General features: G+C 35.4%; 1 pseudogene; it reads left to right on the forward strand.

Moving 5' to 3' along the window:
• The first annotated feature begins 9 nt into the window (after positions 1-9).
• The window catches only part of LOC124373786, a 28,000-nt pseudogene continuing 7,560 nt past the window's right edge, over positions 10-20,449 (forward strand).

Here is a 20,449-nt window from a genome sequence, read left to right on the forward strand (position 1 = left end):
GCCGCTAACATGGCACCTCTTCGTGCCGGCATGGGCGCAGCTGTTGCCCCTCCTAACCATCATGGGCCCACCTGTATTTCCATATGCCGAGGCTCTTCTACATAACAACTTAAAGGTACACCAATAGTCTAGTAAAATGTACATTATAATAGTCCCTGGATGAAAAGCCCTCCAGCCATCGGTCACCCTAACACGTAGTCATGTGTGATTGGTAATAAAAGACACAAAGAATGAATAAGGAGATATTCCGATGAATTCTGGTTTGTTAAGGAGTGACAATTATATGGAAGTGACCCTTTATTATATGCAAAAAGCAAGTAGGTTTATCTAACTGCTTGTAAACATGGGTTTTTACAAATATATACCCCTCTTTAGAATGTCATTAAATTTAATTTACATTTTAATTTCCCCATAGTGAATAAATATAAAAGTAATATTATTATTTATAAATCATTAATAAAGATCACAAGTACATTAAGTCCCTAGGGCACTGAAAATAATGGTAACAAGTAAAAAACAATTATAGTTTCGATGGTGAAACTTAATTGACCCATTGATGTAACTAATTCTTCCTTGTAGTACAGGTTTTCGATTTGAAGAATTGGACAACATACTCTTAGATAAACATTTCTATTAGTAATTGTAAGATTTTAAAAAATTATAAAGATAGAAGTAAAATTTAAGTAGAGAAAGATACAAAAATTATTTTATATAGTATTTTTGGATTGGTACATTGCTACAAATTTTCATTTCCTTTCTGTATGCAAAAAGTGTTATCAATATGAGTAGCCAAAAATGCTTCTCTAAACCTATTGGTTATGGGGAAGATAGCACAACAAAGGAACAAGCTTTGATAGAAAGTTAGTTACCATTGGGTAACAACAGGAGCATCATTAGCTAAGCTTCCGTTCCGTTTCTGTTTTGCTTATTTCTTTAAAACAAAACTGTACTTCAAAGAACCATAACTCACCATGGCTTACTGTCTAATAAACATGCATCATTTGTATGAAACCTGATCCCCTAGTTTTTAGTGAAATATTCAAGTCCAGTAAGAGCTAAACTGCCTCAGTTGAAGAACTGTTTTTTTATTCTTTCAGGTCCAAGTTTTGAGGACCGAATTTTAAATGTTGGAACTATTAACAAGACCAATGTGTTTTTTGCAGAACCGATTTTAACTTGTGCTCCCTTCCCATCTCAATTTAATTTCGTTGGGAGATTTGTTTTTTATTTTTTTTTGGGTAGTGGTGTGAGAATATTATTGTTTCCATCGATGGTAAATGAGCGTGTGATTATTTTGTATTGTAACACAAATTAGGCCAACATTTTTAATAGTGATAGCCTCATCCTGTGGAAAAAAATTCCGCAATGTCAGCCATTGCATTACTAGAGGCCTTACCCAACAACCCAAAGGGGATTAACCTTATTAAAGTGGTGCGACCATCGTGGTCTGATTATTTGTGTAGACGGAAAAGCCAGATAATAGACTTGTTGTCCGTGTAAAAAATTGTCCCTTTACATCAATTATTAGAATTATATACAATTTTTGTTTAAGCTTGTTAACAAATAGTTATAGGAAAATATTATAATTTTTAAAATTCGCTCCTCTGGGACATCCATAAGATTTGCTCAGATTTAAGTGACACCGGAACATCGGTTTTTTTTGCTTAATCCAGTTGATATGATTCAACTGAGACAGTGTATAAAACCAGCCATCAAGTGAAACCCCTGCCTTGGGTGACTACCTGATTAGCAGTTTTCCACTTAATTTTTTACATTGGAAGTCATTTTTTTCTCCAACGTAATAATCTGTCCTGTCAGCGAGAGCACTGTTTGGTGAAGGGTTCTGCGACGCGCTCCAAGGTGTGTCTCAAGCACGTCCTTCCCTCTCCGCAATCCATGAACCCCTGGCCACCCAGAACCTCTGGATCTCCTCCTCCCCGCCGGTCCTCACGGACCAAAGTCTGGTTCTCCCAATGTTTTTCTGCATCCTCAACATCGGTCAGTGTACCAGCCCCTGATCCCACCACCCTGCACACGTTGGCCCTTCACAGAGGTACACAACTGCTAATCTTGAAATAAACAATGCGATCAGTCTTCACTTTGAGAACCCTACGCAATAATTTTTACAAGGCACAGTAAATTTCGTTTGTACATGGTAGTGGGGACATTTGCAATTAATGTGAGGGGGGGAATGAATTTGGTGATCCATATGCCCACTCCTTTGGGGGTTAATATTTTGTTCCTTAAAAAAAAAAACTTAAATAATCATTTTACTTATCAAAACCCTTAAAAAACGCTGAAGAAAATTTGGCCCTGGGATGAGCGATTTTAGCGTTAATTTATTGAAAATTTTTGGCTAAGTTTTAAATTTTTTATTCCATAGGTTTTAAATAGAAAAAAAAAATAATCCGAATTACGAAATAGTCAAACAATCTTTTTTTAAATGCCTCAAAAAGTAGGCATGGCCGCATGCCATATATTTTTGGGTGTTGTGCTGCGCATACGTCCCAGGAAGAAACAATTGAAAAAAGAGAATAAGCAATGGGTTAATGAATTTAATTTTTGGTGTTTTCAACATATTTCATTATTACTTTTCCTGATTGGTCCATAAATCAATAGATTTTAATCACATTCGTGATTCATAAACCATACACAATAAACTAAAAACTGAAGAGAACATGGATATTACACTTGATAACATCATAATTAAGCATAACACGATTCCGATGGTAATGGACCTATATTCCGTAAAACAGTACTATTGAAAGGTTAAGAATTATGAAAAGTCTTAAAAAAAAACACATGCTGAAGCCTACAACTTTTGTTGTTAATTTGATAAAGTAAGGTTGAAAGACATCATTAAACTTGTGGGAATCCCCAGGTTGTTTTAGCAGTTTTTTCAGGTAACCCATAGCTGAACTCCCGGGTTTTGGATGTTATATTATTGTGGCAAATTACAATTTATTATTATTTGCTCCAGGCACTGGGAATATCATTTTTACTTACATGGGCCCCAGAATGGTAAATATGTGTGGTAATAAAGTTTGGTATCATTCACCCAAGGAAAATAAGGGTAGATTACAAGTCAACTTTCTAACGCTTGGGTTTTATTTGTCCGTAGATTTCATTTGCCCGTTTCGGTTATTTCATTACCATTGGCTTACATTATGATTTTTGAGAACCAGCCTCGATTATAACCAAGTTGACCCAATTCAAAATAGGCCCATTTAGATAAAGATCAGCAAAAGTAGCAGTACCACCTGATGGTCCTCGTAATTGGTTTATCAAAATCGTCAAATTTTTCACGACTAAAAATATCCACTTCACTGTTTTGGTCACTGTCGCATAACTCACTAAAATCATTGGTCAATAATTCATTGATTTCTTTATCAAATAATTTCACACTTAAGTGAAGTCATATTTGTGTTTACAAACAACAGTTGCCGGCTGAAATGCCTCGACGTTTGGAGTAAAAACAGGCTGCCAAGTATCGTAATGCAAAACAATATAGACCTCACGAGAATGCCACATGCACCTACACGTGTGTACGTATATACGTTCTGCTGTGCGTCCCAGTATATTGAACGTAATTTAATTTTGCCAGGTTTATCCAAGGAAACGCAAAATTAAAAGGTTTGCTAGCAGCCACAACTCTGTTAAAACTGTGCAGTAGCAGAATACAATAGGTTAAGAAATCACTTCCAATTGAAAAATGTTTTTGGATGCACAGTGGAGTGATCAGTGAAAACTTTTTCAGTGTCTTGGAGTTCTGGAGTCTTCTGACTTCCTCCTGCGAGCCCTGGAGTTGCTGAGTGGTGAGCAGGACATGAGGATAGTATTCAACACCCTGGAGGGTAACTACGCCCTGTGTCTGTTGGCCAACCTGATACAGTTGGTATACCTGCAGCGAGATACCACCTTCCAGCTTATTCATTTCCCCATGTTCACTGTGAGTACTTTGGTGTTTCTTACACTGTTTAAGTAGCATTTTTATGTCATTACAATTTGTCATTTAATTTTTTGGTTTCAATCGGATTACTGCGCAAAATAAAAATAAAGTATTTTAAAACACATAATTCTTATGCATGAGTAGTTCTTCCTTATTTAACAATACAAACAGTTACAATTGTAATAAAAACTGTTTGAGCATATTAAAACTTGAAACTGAAACTATACTTTTGATTTTAGAAATAACTGGACAAATGGACAAAATGGACACACAAGTTTGTGCATGGACCCGTCACAGAATCCATATTTTTCTGATCTGAATATCCCAAAAGCCACTTTGAAATCAAAATTGCATCATACTACTTTCTCTTATACTATGAATGATATAACTGATAACAACATTATTATGGTGCCAGCTGGTTATAACACGTCTGCTTGAGTCGTGCCAGCATTACGTGACGACCAAGCAGTCTAACCTGACCCACTGGAACCCGGTGCTGGGGTGGTTCGCCCAGTCGCTAGACCCCGGCCTACAGGAGGCTATCACCGCAAGTGAAGGACCAGTTGTTCCTGCATGTGGAGTCAGCCCGTCGTGGCAGCACTACTCGGCTCCGCTCTTGGACCAGGCGTTGGAAACAGTTCCCGGAGACTCCTCCACCACCCACACACCTCCTCCGAGCAGTAACCTCTTCAAGGTGAGTCACCTGCAAATTTGTCTTTTCATTTTTAATCTTTAATTAAACTGAAAAGTTTAATTACCATTAAGATAAATATTTCATCAAACTAATCACAACACCTCTACACGATGAATAATAATGAGATACGTTAGTAAGACATGCGCACTCTTGACAACCCAAGAAAGCAGTAATAACACGCCAAAGTTCGATGACGCACCCACGCATATATTTGGTTAGGTGGGTCTGTAGGAGATAAAAAACTGACCAGCAGGTGGTCGGAGTTAGAACAAAGGGCACTTCGCCCCCTCCCCCCTGCTGCTGAGTGAAGGTCATTTATTAATACTTTCTTGGCAAACGAAGTGTGCTTCCAGGCATTTCAAAGGCTTTTTGTGAAATAAAAAAAACTCCTGCAAGAGATGTAATCTATAATAATATCGAATATAACTGTATTTGGCATTTCGGTCAAAGTCTGCCATTCTATTATATCCGATCTTCAATGTGGGAAGGGTTAAATTATGGACAGTAATACTGACTACTTGTTGAATGATTGGGCTTAAATACAGATTAATGGAAAAAAACTAAAGTGAACAAAATAATTTTTCTTTATTTTTACCAAATAATTATCATCTCATTTGTATTTTTTAAAGAATGTCCATCCAGCTGGTTGTCATGTTTTTCATTCAGTGTTTTATTTCAACCTTTTTCTTGTCTCCAGACCAATGAACGAACTTAATACTTCATATTAACTCTTTTGATACTCCTTATTTTGACTTCCACCAAAACTAACACAGGAATTTCGCTATTGAATTATTGATAAAACAGGGTTAATGATTCAAATTAACTGTTAGCTCGTAGATTATAAAGTTGAAAAGTCGTACATATTATTTTTGGTTAATTTTGAAGTTACTACAACATCATAAGATTGATGAATCAAAATACAATATTGATCATGTATGGAGTACATAGTCTGATGAATAGTTATTCTCCATACCAAGAATCAAATCTTTATTTTACCCTTCCACTCCAATTTCCTGACCCTGTTTGTTTCATTGAACTTGCATTTTATTTGTATTGTACTTAGATCCGATAAAGTCAGCAAAAAAAAATAAAGAAAATAAAAAAAAAACAGGCTTACCATACTCTGTTTGAAAGTAGATATAGGTTAGTAGCAGCAGAACATTTTTACATAGTAATAATTTAAAATTAATGCATATTATTAAAAAATAAATAGAAAAATTAACAATAATTATCATTTAAATAATGAAACCTTGTCAGCTGCTCATAGTGTGGTTTCAAACATTTTCCCAACAATGCAACTTCAAAGCTGAAAAAAAATACATAATTTACATTTAATAAATATCAAGCTTAACCCTTTGGGTACCAACATCCAGATAATCAGATATGCAAAGAAATTCAGAGGAAATACTAATATTCTGTTATATAGACATGCTTGTAACTGTTAAAATTATTAACATCAGGATATGTTCCAGATGTTTATTTTTATATTTTTTTAAATTAATTTAATTGTCCTTTAAAATCAAATATACTATATTTTTTAAAATTTTTACTGACATTTGTTATTGTAAATACACTACAAGTTATCAACTTAAAAAATGTGCAAAAAATAATCAAACTGTGTTCTAAAATTTTTTTATTTATTATATAACCAATTAAATCACTGTATTTTTTAGTGAAATCAAACATTTTTGCATCTGACATTTTTGTTTAGAATTTTCTTCTTACTTAAATAAAGGGAAAATATTATAGTATTTCACCTGTTACAAAATTTAATGTATTGTTCAAAAAATCATTAATTTTTACAAAAAAAAGGAGTTACATGAAAAATGTAAAATAGTGCACAACAGCCTAAAAAGAGTCCCCAATATTATTCGGTAATCCTTGGGTAAAAGTCACTGGTATTTCTTGGACACAATGAAAAATTTTTGTCTGGTACCCCAAAAGATTAAAACAGCTTTGGCTAAGCTGACAACTAGGTTGACATGTTAGAGCAATACAGTGTATAATAATAATGCCATATTGATATCAAATAGCCAATGATGTACGATGTCGCCGAAACCATGAAATTCTTGGAATGTGGAAATCCAGCAATATCACCAGGGTGGCAACATTCTAGTGGAAAGGGTTTCAAATAGATTCAAATTTTAAATGGATCCACATTTTATATCCTATAAAATAGGTTAAGTAATTTAATCAGCAATAATAATTCCGATTCACGCAATGTTGATTTATGTTCATCATTCAGACGTGCACTCGAGGCCAGGACAAACAGAGCGAATGCGGCAAAACAACTGCCGCAACAAACTGGGTAGTCCTGAGACTACCAAAGTTGCACTCATCTGCACTCTCTACCAACACACTGCACTCACACACTCACTCAGCTTCGTCGGATATACTGACTGTATGTACCGCCACACAATAATCTAAAAATGTATTTTCTTTTCAAATTAAAATAATTTGTTGGTATTCATGATGTCGGATTTGTAACTTTTTAATTAGTAAAAGTCCAAATCTTCTTAAGTCTACTGTATAGTGTTTAAGATACTTTTTTCACTGTACTTTTTAGTCATTTTACAATTATCAAAATACCATTATGTTTCAATATGAAACAAGCTGTCTGTAATCAGCAAAAGTGACCATTTGATTTTTTTTTTATAATTTTTACCACCATCTAAAGCAAACAAAGTTGTATATCTCTATAATGTTTTATTTCATTATGTACAAGATACTCTTAGTCATCTCTAGTTCTTGTGTGGTAGGTCCTATGTTACCAAGACAAGATCCTCTATCAGCTGTGGAGGTTTCTGACCTCGCTAAGGACCTCACTGTGGCCTCAAGCCCTTCCTCAACCTGCTCTCTGTCAACACCAAGGGTTCTGCTCCTGAGATTCAAACATTCTCATATTGTTCGCTGACTGCAAATGACGCATTATGTAACGTGAGTAATAAAATAGCGTACTTATCAGCAGTATGGGATCTGGACCTCTCTAAGATATTATACAGTTTAGTTTCACCTACCTCTTAATGCAGCATCTGGAATCTGATGCTATTACAGACTTGACTCTTGGAATCTGGAGTCATGTTCGTCCTGAAAGAGATCCAAGAAATGTTGTCCAACGAAGAAGCTTAAAACGAAATATTTTTCATCGCTTCAACATCAGAGACACCTAGAATCAAAGATAAAGTGTAATACAGGTGAGTTGGTATTCTCATTGTCTCATCAGGTGCACAGTTGCGTGCACTACGATGTTACTGACGCTATCCCAAAGCGCTTTGGAGCAACCAAGTTTTCTACACATAACGTAGCCATAAGTGGGAATTTAATATGAACGTTGAGTTTTTAGCTCCCCAGTTCACCCTTCCTCGTAATGTAGCGTCTAGAATTCGATGCTGTTAACAGAGGTTTTCTCATAATACTGTTTGCTGATTGCATGAAATGATCACTAGGTGTCAGTACACCTGATATATTAACCTCTCAACACCTGTGGGACAGGTAGGAGGTAGGAGGAAAATACCTAACTCACGTAGCGTAAACCTCTGAGGATCCGGTGGTTTATTCTCTCTTTGATGTTCATATAGCTTGTTCTACAGAATCCCTCATCATAATCCTTGAAGTAGCTGAAATGTTAGTCTTCACTCACATAGAAATTGATGCACTGAAAAGACTATATTAGATATCAGAGGAATTGCAAGGTTTACTTCTTAAAGTAAATATGTACCACTCTTTTTTTTTTTAACTTTTTTTATGGTCGCTGAACATGAACCATGAATAATGTAATTACCTAAATGAGCCATTGCAGAAACATAATACTCCGTTTGTATTCGTTTCTGTGTATTTAGGTTTGCATTACATAAGTACAAATTTTGCTGGTTTTATTTCAGTAGTATTGAGGAGAGAAACAAACGTTTTGATTGATAAGGTGTAAAGTATATTTTTAAATATTAAAAAATGATATTTAAGTCAATGTTTTCATGAAGAGAATGGTGATTAAACAATATTTTTGTTGCTCAATATTTGTGTAAAAAAGTAGATTTAAAAGGCAAATAAAGCAGATCCTTTATGAATTTTGTCATTTTATAATGAGTTTGATCAAGTTTCAAAAAGTGTTGCAGTCTTAAAAGTATTAGTGATGATGATGATGATGATGTGTAAACGTTGCAGTATTGGTTGACAAATCAGGTAACAGATTCTACAAATTTGTCCAGTATCTGGTTGTATATAATAAATGCCTTAATATTAGTCACCTATTAAAAGGTGGTGTTCCACAAGGGTCAGTACTGGGATCTGTACTCTTTTTTTTACTCCTAACTAATGATTTCCGTATAAGTTTTAACAAGGATCTCTGTTAAACAGTGATGATGTGGACAACACTATTACAACACTGTCTGACAGAGCTCAAAAGATCAACTTGAAATCTCACAGGGTCTAATTACTCATAGACTAATGAATTGGTAACGTTTTTTTATTGCAGGATTCTTGATGACATTGAAATGTATGAGCAACAGAAACCATTCACACTGAATGACTACATCTCAATGTCCAGCTTCCTCAACCAACTTTCTATTCACGGGCATCATGAATAATTATTTTGGTAAGAATTTATTTTTATCAACATATTTTATTTTTATTTCACATCAATTTTCCTTTAGTAATCAAATGTTAGTATTGCATTTAGTGACGTATAAACATAAATTTCCACAACCAAAATTGTGCTATTTCATAATTGTAACATGTCAATAGTCAATAATATTTTTTTTCATAAACATTAAAGTTTTTAGAGTTTAGTGCCAATCAGGTTGCATAAAACTTAGTGCCAATCAGGTTGCATAAAAATTACTCTAACAATGTAATCAACATAGTGTCAAAATTTGTCCTTGACTCGTGTGTTTATCAAGTCCGTAAAAATTTACCCTCCCTCCACTGAAAAGCCCCAGTCTTCGTGTAAAAAGGGGTGATAAAGTAGCCAGTTAGTGAGGTGGGTTTTTCAATGGAGTCCTGGATTCTTTTTAAGGTCATCTGGAAGTAGGTTGTGGGAAGTTTCATCACCATGTGGTTTTGGAAACTTGACACCATAGAAGAATTACGAAATATAGAAACGTTTTCAAAATAAAAACACCAATAGTGTGATACTAAACAAAAAAATTTCAATTCAGTTCCCATTATATTCTTAATATGATCCTCGGTCACAAGAATACTTTACTAACTACTTATAAGACTCTAGTAGATATGAACGAATCAGGAAGCAGGGGTGACAAAATCTTCAACCCTCAGTTTTTGCGTTCATGGTTGTGGGTATGTGGAAGGCCCATCATCATCTATACTTACTTACTCCCATGGCCATGGATACCCTAGGTGGTATTTGGCCTCGCCAACCAGCTGCCTGCATCTCTCCCTGTCTTCACAATCCCCCTGACCCGCTCTCAATTTCCGCAAGTCCTTCTCCACCTGGTCCTTCCAGCGATTTTTGGGTCTACCTCGAGGTCTTCTTCCAACTGGATTGTGTTTTCCAAACCTCTTTAATCAATTTATCATCCTCCCTCCTCATCACATGGCCTGGCCCACCGAAGTATCCTCTGCTCTTTACTTCTCCTACAACGTCTGGAGATTGAAACATCTCTCTGATTTCTTGGTTGTGCAATGATTCTCCATCCATCTCCATCTCCAATAGGTCCGAAAACTTTCCTCAAAATTTTATTCTCGAATGTAAACCAATTTCTTTTCTGCCTGTTTATCTATAATCCATGTCTCTGCTCCATAAAGAAGAAGAACTGGTCTTATAACAGTCTTATATATTCTTAATTTTGTTTTATGTAAGACAGTAATTACTGTCATTATTACTGTAATTACATAATTACTGTAATTACATACTTATCATCATCTATATGTACTTTAAATTTTTTTATCGTAAATGTGTTCTTATATTTATTTGATTTGTGGTGTTTTATTATGTGTAATTTTTACCATGTTTTTGACTTCCATTGACTTCTGTGTTCTATATGCCCGACGATGGGACTTTCGTCCCAAAACATGTAGTAAGAATCGTACAGAATCGAATTTTGGAACTTATAACAAGTTAAAGTACCATATATTTGTCTGTCTGTTTAGAACCGAAAAGTATAAACAGCAATGGTCTGTTCCATTCGTGCCACACCACTGCTGATGGTGTTGTACCGCAGAGACTGTCGCCGCAGCTACACGCAGCCCGGGCCACTGGCTTGTCAAGGATCTACGTACATCTGCGTTCATGGCCGATCTCGACAAAGGCAAGAAGCCCAACCAGGTAACTGCTAAGAGTGTGCAGTTAGTGTTAGATTTATAATATTTAATCCAAAAAACAGATGAAACTAACACAAATTGTAAATAATAACTAAAACATTAATAAGACAGATAAATAAAAACACTAACAGTCTATGTACTCCTCTGCAAAGTTACAAAATTCTGAATAAAAAAATATTCTTCTTCCAAAGTTAAGGATTTCAGTGCCTCTTTAAACTTTACTGAATTAACCCCTAATGCGTAACGTGACAACTGAAAAAGCATTGACACCTAGATTAAAGTCAGCTGTTGGAGAAAATATTACACCAGATTCAGACATTGAAGCACCCGGATCTAGTAGCTGTGTTTTCCCAAGAATGACCTATTTACCTTTTAAGCCTAATGTAAGTTGTTCTAAAAATCATAGGGTTAGGTCTAGTTCAGACAGTGACAGTGTCTATTAAACAATCCACATCTAACTTACTAAGTAAGTTATCAGTACCAATATAAAGCTCCATCTACAACAATCCACATCTATACGAGGTATGGCTATTAAATAACGGGACTGACGCTGCAGTGGAACGAGTGCGCATGCGCCAACCAACAATGACCAACAGCTGTGTAGTTTGAGACTTCCTCTTCAGAATGCAGTTAGTCTCGTTTCTGTAAACAACATCGTTGTGTCATAACCTTCATTTATGTAAGTGTTGTTATTTTGTTTTGCTGGAAAAATGGTTAGCGTAATAATAGAGCAACGAATTGTTATTAAATTTCACGTTAAACTTGAAAAAACCACTACCGAAACCTATAATTTACTAAAAGAAGTGTATGTCAGTGAATTGTTTATCGCGGACTCGTGTTTTTTGAAGGGTTTTAAAGCGTTTTCAAGATGGTCGACAAGACGTGGAAGATGATTCGCGGCCAGGTTCGTCCTTCAACATCAAAAACGGAAGACAATGTCGAAAAAGGTTTGCTAATTTGATTCTGTCTGACTGACGATTAAGCATTCGTGCAGTTGCTGAATCTGTAGGCATTGATAAAGAATGTGTACGGCAAATTTTACATGACAATTTGAGCATGCGAAAAGTGTGTGCAAAAATGGTACCAAAAATTCTTACGATTGATCAACAAGCAGCTCGTAAAAATGTTTGTACTGACACTTTGAATGCCATTGAAAATGACCCAAATTTATTGGAAAGAATAATAACATGTGATGAATCGTGGTTTTTTACTTATGATCCGGAAACGAAGCGCCAATCCATGCATTGGAAGACCTCAACTTCACCGAGAGCCAAAAAAGCAAGAATGAGCAAGTCAAAATTTAAAGCAATGACGATTGTTTTTTTCGACATTCGTGGGATTGTGTACCTTCACTGGGTTCCTGAAGGTCAAACAATTAATCAACATTACTATCTTGAGGTACTTAATAAACTACGTGAAAGAGTAAGAAAAAAAACTATCCGAAATATGGAAGGACAAATCATGGATTTTCACCAAGACAATGCGCCAGCTCATTCCGCGTTATCTGTCAAGCAGTTCCTGACCAAGTACAGCATCCCTGTGTTAGAACATCCATCTTACTCGCCAGACCTAGCACCATGCGACTTTTATCTTTTCCCTAAGGTGAAATCTGCTTTGAAAGGTGCGAGATTTGAATCCGTAGAAGCTGTTCAAGAAAAAGCGGCAAGCCTCCTGAAAGAGTTGACAGAAGATGACTTTCAGCATTGTTTCCAACAATGGAAAATTCGCATGGAGCATTGCAGGGTTAGAGAAGGGGTGTATATTGAAGGTGATAATAAGTAATTATGTTTAAAATGAAAATAAATTTTTTTACTATATCAGTCCCATTATTTAATAGCCATACCTCGTATGATAGATTAACTGATTGAGATGAAATTTTGTACATTATTCATCCATAACAAATACCTAGTTTGCCAAAAACAAACGTCTTATTCCAATATTCTTATTTTAAATGGCGACTGTGTTAAACATTTAAACTAAAATAACTTAAAACCCGTGTACTTCCTAGGGTAAACCTTTATAATCATCTATACATTAGTACAGCTAGAAATCTACCGAACCAAAAGTACAAGTAAGAACTATGTAATAGATCAATGGTCAGTCACGTAGCCTAACACTCTCAGTAATGTGTCAAACTGTTGGACGCTTTTTAACTGATTTGCTTTGTCTGATTATTTGCTGTTAGGTTAGGTTAGGGATAGAGAACTAAAAAGGCTACAAAAAATTAAGCAAATTTGATTAAACATGTGTTTTTTTAGTTGTTTTAGTTTCAAAAATCGCCATAGTTCTTAAATGGAATATTGGAACAAGTCCACTAATTAATATAAAACAGGTTTTTATTCGGATGAGCACATTTCAACATACAATCATTTTATTCAGACCGTCTTTTACTGTAGAAATGAAATTTATATCATCAGTGGCAATGCATATCAGTTAACTTACTTTACACGTCCGGATCTAAACTTCTGTTTTCCAAAAATTAGCCACCAAGACAGTTTGTTGCCATTTGCCTTTGTCTTTGAAGATCTCCAATATACAGGTGTCCCAAATATTAGTGCGAAGTTAATAACCAAAGTTGGCGAACCCCTAGAGGTTGCTAAATAACCTAAAACTTGTAATGCAATAATTTATTATTTTGGAGTTATTGCAGTTTTTAATATTTTTTACTTAACTCTTTTATCTTTTATAACATTCATGGCTATAGTAACTTTAATAAGATAGTTGCCTGATTTTTTCATCTTTAAAAACTTGTGATCCTGAACAGTTTTAAAATTGGTTAGGTAGTATGATAATTAAATCCACGTAACTCTTTTATAATACGTAATTAAAAAAAACAAGTTTTTCTCAGCTATTTACCCAACAAATATCGTGAAATTATCTCAATCACATGATATCTCAGATTCCGTTCAAAACATAGAGCCAAAAATGTCAGTTTTAACTGTGGGAGAATAGAAAATAAGTTCTGTGATGTTAAGTACGGAAATATTGTAATTTTTACGTTATCCAAACCGACCATAGTAATAAAACTTGTCACATAAATAAAAGCATCTGAAAACCTTGTATAACTTTAAAATTATAAGGTATAGAATTTGTCTTAGCCCTTTAATAATAGTTTATGCCTCTTAAAAGAATACCATTGTATTTACCTAGTTTTATAGTAACAAATTTAACTCATTATCTAAGTTTGTGAGGGTATAATCTGTTTAATGTGTTATATTAAAAAAAAGCACACCACTTTATTGACTAACAAATTTATTCTCATCTCAATTAAACAAAATATTTGCAACACTATAATTTCATAAATATTCAATATTCCAATCCATTATAGAATTCTTGGTTAGCATCCCCAAATCAAAAAGTGCATAAAGACCTGTGATGGAAGTGTGTGACATTGAGGTGCATAGTGTGGAGGTGCGTGGTGTGGCAGGGTATGATGTGGGGGGGTGTGGTGTAGAGATGTGTGGTGAAGGAGTGGCTGGTGTGAAGATGTGTAGTGTGGGGGTGAGTGCCCACACCTGGTTTAAGCCGCTCCGTCCAATGCAGCTTTCTGTACTGATCAAGCCACTCGTAAATTCAGCACAATTTCCTTGTTCCCTTCTGGCGCACACCCCCTGGTACTGTTCTTGAGTAGTGTCCTCTTCTAGTGTAACTGGGGACTGTTCTACTTGATAAGTGTCCTCTTCTAGTGCAACTGGGGGCTGTACTTTCTTGATAAGTGTCCTCTTCTAGTGCAACTGGAGGCTGTACTTATTGATAAGTGTCCTCTTCTAGTGTAACTGGGGACTGTTCTACTTGATAAGTGTCCTCTTCTAGTGCAACTGGAGGCTGTACTTATTGATAAGTGTCCTCTTCTAGTGTAACTGGGGACTGTTCTACTTGATAAGTGTCCTCTTCTAGTGCAACTGGAGGCTGTACTTCTTGATAAGTGTCCTCTTCTAGTGTAACTGGGGACTGTTCTACTTGATAAGTGTCCTCTTCTAGTGTAACTGGGGACTGTTCTACTTGATAAGTGTCCTCTTCTAGTGCAACTGGAGGCTGTACTTCTTGATAAGTGTCCTCTTCTAGTGCAACTGGAGGCTTGTACTTCTTGATAAGTGTCCTCTTCTAGTGTAACTGGGGACTGTTCTACTTGATAAGTGTCCTCTTCTAGTGCAACTGGAGGCTGTACTTCTTGATAAGTGTCCTCTTCTAGTGCAACTGGTACTTCTTGATAAGTGTCCTCTTCTAGTGCAACTGGAGGCTGTACTTCTTGATAAGTGTCCTCTTCTAGTGCAACTGGGGACTGTTCCTACTTGATAAGTGTCCTCTCCTAGTGTAACTGGAGGCTCTACTTCTTGATAAGTGTCCTCTTCTAGTGTAACTGGGGACTGTTCTACTTGATAAGTGTCCTCTTCTAGTGCAAACTGGAGGCTGTACTTCTTGATAAGTGTCCCTCTTCTAGTGTAACTGGGGACTGTTCTACTTGATAAGTGTCCTCTTCTAGTGCAACTGGGGGCTGTACTTCTTGATAAGTGTCCTCTTCTAGTGTAACTGGGGACTGTTCTACTTGATAAGTGTCCTCTTCTAGTGCAAAACTGGTACTTCTTGGTAAGTGACGTCTTCTAGTGCAACTGGAGGCTGTACTTCTTGATAAAGTGTCCTCTTCTAGTGCAACTGGGGGCTGTACTTCTTGATAAGTGTCCTCTTCTAGTGCAACTGGGGGCTGTACTTCTTGATAAGTGTCCTCTTCTAGTGTAATTGATGAATGTACTACTTGATAAGTGTCCTCTTCTAGTGCAACTGGTACTTCTTGGTAAGTGACCTCTTCTAGTGCAACTGGAGGCTGTACTTCTTGATAAGTGTCCTCTTCTAGTGTAACTGGGGACTGTTCTACTTGATAAGTGTCCTCTTTCTAGTGTAAACTGGGGACTGTTCTACTTGATAAGTGTCCTTTTCTAGTGCAACTGGTACTTCTTGGTAAGTGACGTCTTCTAGTGCAACTGGAGGCTGTACTTCTTGATAAGTGTCCTCTTCTAGTGCAACTGGGGGCTGTACTTCTTGATAAGTGTCCTCTTCTAGTGCAACTGGGGGCTGTACTTCTTGATAAGTGTCCTCTTCTAGTGTAATTGATGAATGTACTACTTGATAAGTGTCCTCTTCTAGTGCAACTGGTACTTCTTGGTAAGTGACCTCTTCTAGTGCAACTGGAGGCTGTACTTCTTGATAAGTGTCCTCTTCTAGTGTAACTGGGGGACTGTTCTACTTGATAAGTGTCCTCTTCTAGTGTAACTGGGGACTGTTCTACTTGATAAGTGTCCTCTTTCTAGTGTAAACTGGGGACTGTTCTACTTGATAAGTGTCCTCTTCTAGTGCAACTGGAGGCTGTACTTCTTGATAAGTGTCCTCTTGTAGTGTAACTGGGGACTGTTCTACTTGATAAGTGTCCTCTTCTAGTGCAAACTGGGGGCTGTACTTCTTGATAACTGTCCTCTTCTAGTGTAACTGATGACTGTACTACTTGAGTAGTGTCCTCTTCTAATATAACTTGAGCCTGTACTCCTTAGTGGTTTTCCTTTACAAATTAGTATTAGCAGGAAGAGAGTATGAATGAATGCTTACTTGCAGCAGGGATCATACAAAAGACATCTGTTATCCATGGAAATAAATAATAATAAGCAATGTAATTTTTTTTAATGTTTCCGTGGATATATGTATAATTAATTACTGTTATATTTTTACATACAAATTGTGGGGACCGAAGAAGGAATGTACAAAATGCATGTATACTGCAATGTACCAATAAGAAATAAAAATTTAGTTTTTGAAAGAAAATTATTGTTCTATAGTTGATTTTATATGTATCACATACTACTTTGAGAAAACTTTTTTCATTTTTAATGTCGAATAAATGTTGTGTTGTCAATATGAAAAAAGGCAATTCAATTTATAAAATAATCTTTTTTTAATCAACATAACTGTAAAGCTGTCACTTTTTAAAAAATGCATTAAAAGTTTAAATAAGAGTTGTAACAGATGTCAAAATTTTGATCTAAGCTGGAGTTAGTGCAGGTTGCAATACTGTATTGACTCTCCTCCCTTATTTGTCAAGATTCTTGTATGGGCCAGTGGTCTATGAAGACAAGGCAGAATTAGGTTACAAAGAAGATCTGCCTCTCCTCTTTCAAAACCAAATACATTGTCTTAATAAGTACAATTAATGCTGAATCTGATAATAGCTGCTGTAGATGAAGAGGAAGTCCCATATATATTTTGGGACTATTCTTGTACAATCACATTAATAATGTATAAACCACAAAATTATGATTAAAAATATTAACTTTATAACAGTTTTGACTTTTTTCCATATTTGTTTATTTTTTTACTACACTTAGGAAATTTGATCATTTATATTGGAACTTAATTATCATCCCCTATAAATATTGTTCAAAATGATACCTCATGACTTTCACTGTTTATGTTGAAAAGTATAGATGTGTTTAGATTTTTTTGGTAATTTTTTATTTGTATCCTTTTTTGTGCTAAACCCGACTGGTTTTTATTTTTAAAAGAGTTGTGTTCATAAAAAAATATGTTTATTTAGGTTTGTTTCAACAGCTCATCCAAATGTTACAAGGGCGGTAACTGTTGTTCAGTCAAACTTGCGTAAAGTTTCTTATCTCAGATCTGCAGAGGTTACATTGTTGAATGAGGTACTCGTGTTGTGACAGCTGCTGCTGCAGAAGATGCCTCACGTGATACCGCACGAGGAGAGGGTGCAGCTGTTCCGCAAGTACGTGGCCAACGAGAAATCAGTGTTGGGGTTGACGGAGTCGGCCTGCGTCACTCAGAGCAGCACTCTCATCACTGTACACAGGCGAGTTCGTGCGTGTTGTGCACAGTAGTGTTAAATAGCTCTGTAAGAGATTGTTTGCTACGGAAATGTGAGGGATGGTTTGTTTAATTCAGTCATGTTTTGCATCACCTTGCACATGGATAATCCATGTCTTTTCTGAACAACAGCTCTAAAGCTAAATTATAGGCAGACCTCAGAACATAAAGTGGTACACAAACTTTACAATATATTAATTCAAACAAACTCTCCAATAACATAAAGTTTTTTTATTTTTGTGAGGCCTTTCGTACTCAATGAGTACATCTTCGGACTCACACAACTGAATGAAAGTACTCATTGAGTACGAAAGGCCTCACAAAAATAAAAAATAAATAAAAAACTTTATGTTATTGGAGAGTTTGTTTGAATTAATATATCATTTCCAATAAGACAAGAGCTTCAAGAATGTAAACTTTACAATGTTATACGGTTAATGTATATTTTTCTAAAGCTAATTTTAACTCTTACCAATGCAAAAATTGTAACATATAGATAAGTTTTCTTACAGAAAGCACAGGGAAACATATATATTTTTTAATTTCAACATAGTTATGTATTTCTTAAAAAATGTGAAATTCTTTTTGCTGTTATTCAAGTGATTTCTCCTTTGTTGGCATTTCATATATCACCTCTGATGGGAAGGGTTACAGTTATGATGAAAAAAGTGAATGTGACCGAGTACATGCTTTTGGCTGTCAGAACTTGTTGCAAGTTTTCTTCAAAGAAAGAAGTTTCATGACATAACAGTGGTTGTACAAAAAATTACATGGGGAAAACACCTTATAAATAGAGGCCTATGTACAAAGTTCCATGTACCTATGGTAGTGCTAACTGAACTTCTCCTTGGTTCATCTTTTTTGCGCTTTCTTTCATTGATATCAACACTCAAATAGAATTGCTTTCCTGCTATTAAAATGTTTGGATAGATTTTAAATTGTTTCAATATCAGAGAGAAAGATAAAAAATGCATACTTTTAATGAATCACTCTTCATCATTGAAACTCATAACATTCATCCAAGGAGAATTTCTAGGTGGAAAATTAGGATTAAGTAGTCCTCTCTTTCACTTCATTCAAGAATCTGGTCTAAAATGTTAAATCTTGTTTGAGGGTTCCACAGTAGCTTTGGAGACTCTTACAGAAGTGTTTTTGAAATGTCTATTAGGATGTTTTTTATTTTGGCACAACTTTAATGGTATCTTCAAGTGACATTTGGTTTTCTCAATGAATGTGCAACTTAATAAGTCAAGGTGTCACGGTCTTGGTTGGGCTGTTGCCACAGTACGTACGCCTTTTAAACTGACAGTGCCACAATGCTCATAGCCCAGAATCTCCACAAGGCATGTTCAATAAATAAACACCTCCTCTTAGAGGCTTAAGTGAAATTTTAAAAAATTTCACAAGGTATATTTTTAGCATTTTTTAAGTGATTAATTAATAGGTCTCTATTTAGTATAATAAAGTTGTACAAATGTATTTCAGTTCTAATAAGCAATGAATATACTTTAAAACTACTCTTGTATTGGTTCCAGGCATTATTTAAGCACCTATCATATGGAACAAACATTTTAGAATCCTTCTTTATAAAACTCTACTGTCTAAGAGATACTTATAAAAACTATTATTAATATTGCTAATAGTTTTAAAGTATGTTTAAGTGGAACGTCTGGACGAAAACAATAATCAATACGAAAGCTAAGAACTTGACATCTGTTTATCATCATTTTTGATGTAAAAAAAGCTTTACCAATGAGCCATTTGTTTTGCTTGATAAAAATTGTCACTGTTTTAACTTAAAATAAATAAATTATTATTCTTTTAAAATTTATATTACTGAAACGCTTATTTAAAATGTGGAAAATAATTCCCCATACTCTTTTTAAAATATTTTACTTTTTAATAATTTTTAATTATTAGATGATGTTCCATTTAATGTCGAATGTTGACTCATTTCACCTCAATCAGTTAAGTAAGCAGTTACAAGTGATTATATACGTGATATAAACTTTTAATTGTTTTTTGTGATGCACATGTGGTGTAAGGTTGGTAACATTGCAGGAGTCGGATAGTGGAGGACGGCTACCGACAGTTGGCACTACTGCCTGCTCAGGCTCTCAAGGGGGTGATCAGAGTGCGGTTCATCAACGAGCAAGGGTTGGACGAAGCTGGAATCGATCAAGATGGCGTTTTTAAAGGTGGTGTTCACTTTTTGTGCTAATTGGGTTACTGTATTAACTTTTTGGGGTTCACAGGCAAACACATAAGGGTTCCGGTCCAAAATCGGACTCAATCTGACATGAGTCACAATGTGAATATCAAACAAAAAAGTGATTCGGACTCATATTTGTTTGATGTAACGTCTCTGTAGATCTTGTGAAAAGGTTTTAACCATTCACAAATTATCTTCCTTTATGGTTTCACTTTTGGCATTATTCACAGCGTAGTTGCAAACCTGCTTTCAGCCGGACCAACGACTTGTAAAGTTTGCTGTTGTTTGGTTGAACATTTGTTTTGAAGTCATTTGTTTATGATTAGATGCAGGTTTATTATGATCATTTAGTTGTAAACAAATAAACATGAGTTTTCATTTCCAACTGGAATGGCATCAACGAGCTATAAATTTATATGTAAATTACTTGTAAGTGACAACTAAGTACGCA

The sequence above is a fragment of the Homalodisca vitripennis genome, unplaced genomic scaffold, assembly GCF_021130785.1.
Source record: "Homalodisca vitripennis isolate AUS2020 unplaced genomic scaffold, UT_GWSS_2.1 ScUCBcl_6421;HRSCAF=13628, whole genome shotgun sequence".
NCBI classification, from domain to species: Eukaryota; Metazoa; Arthropoda; class Insecta; order Hemiptera; family Cicadellidae; genus Homalodisca; species Homalodisca vitripennis.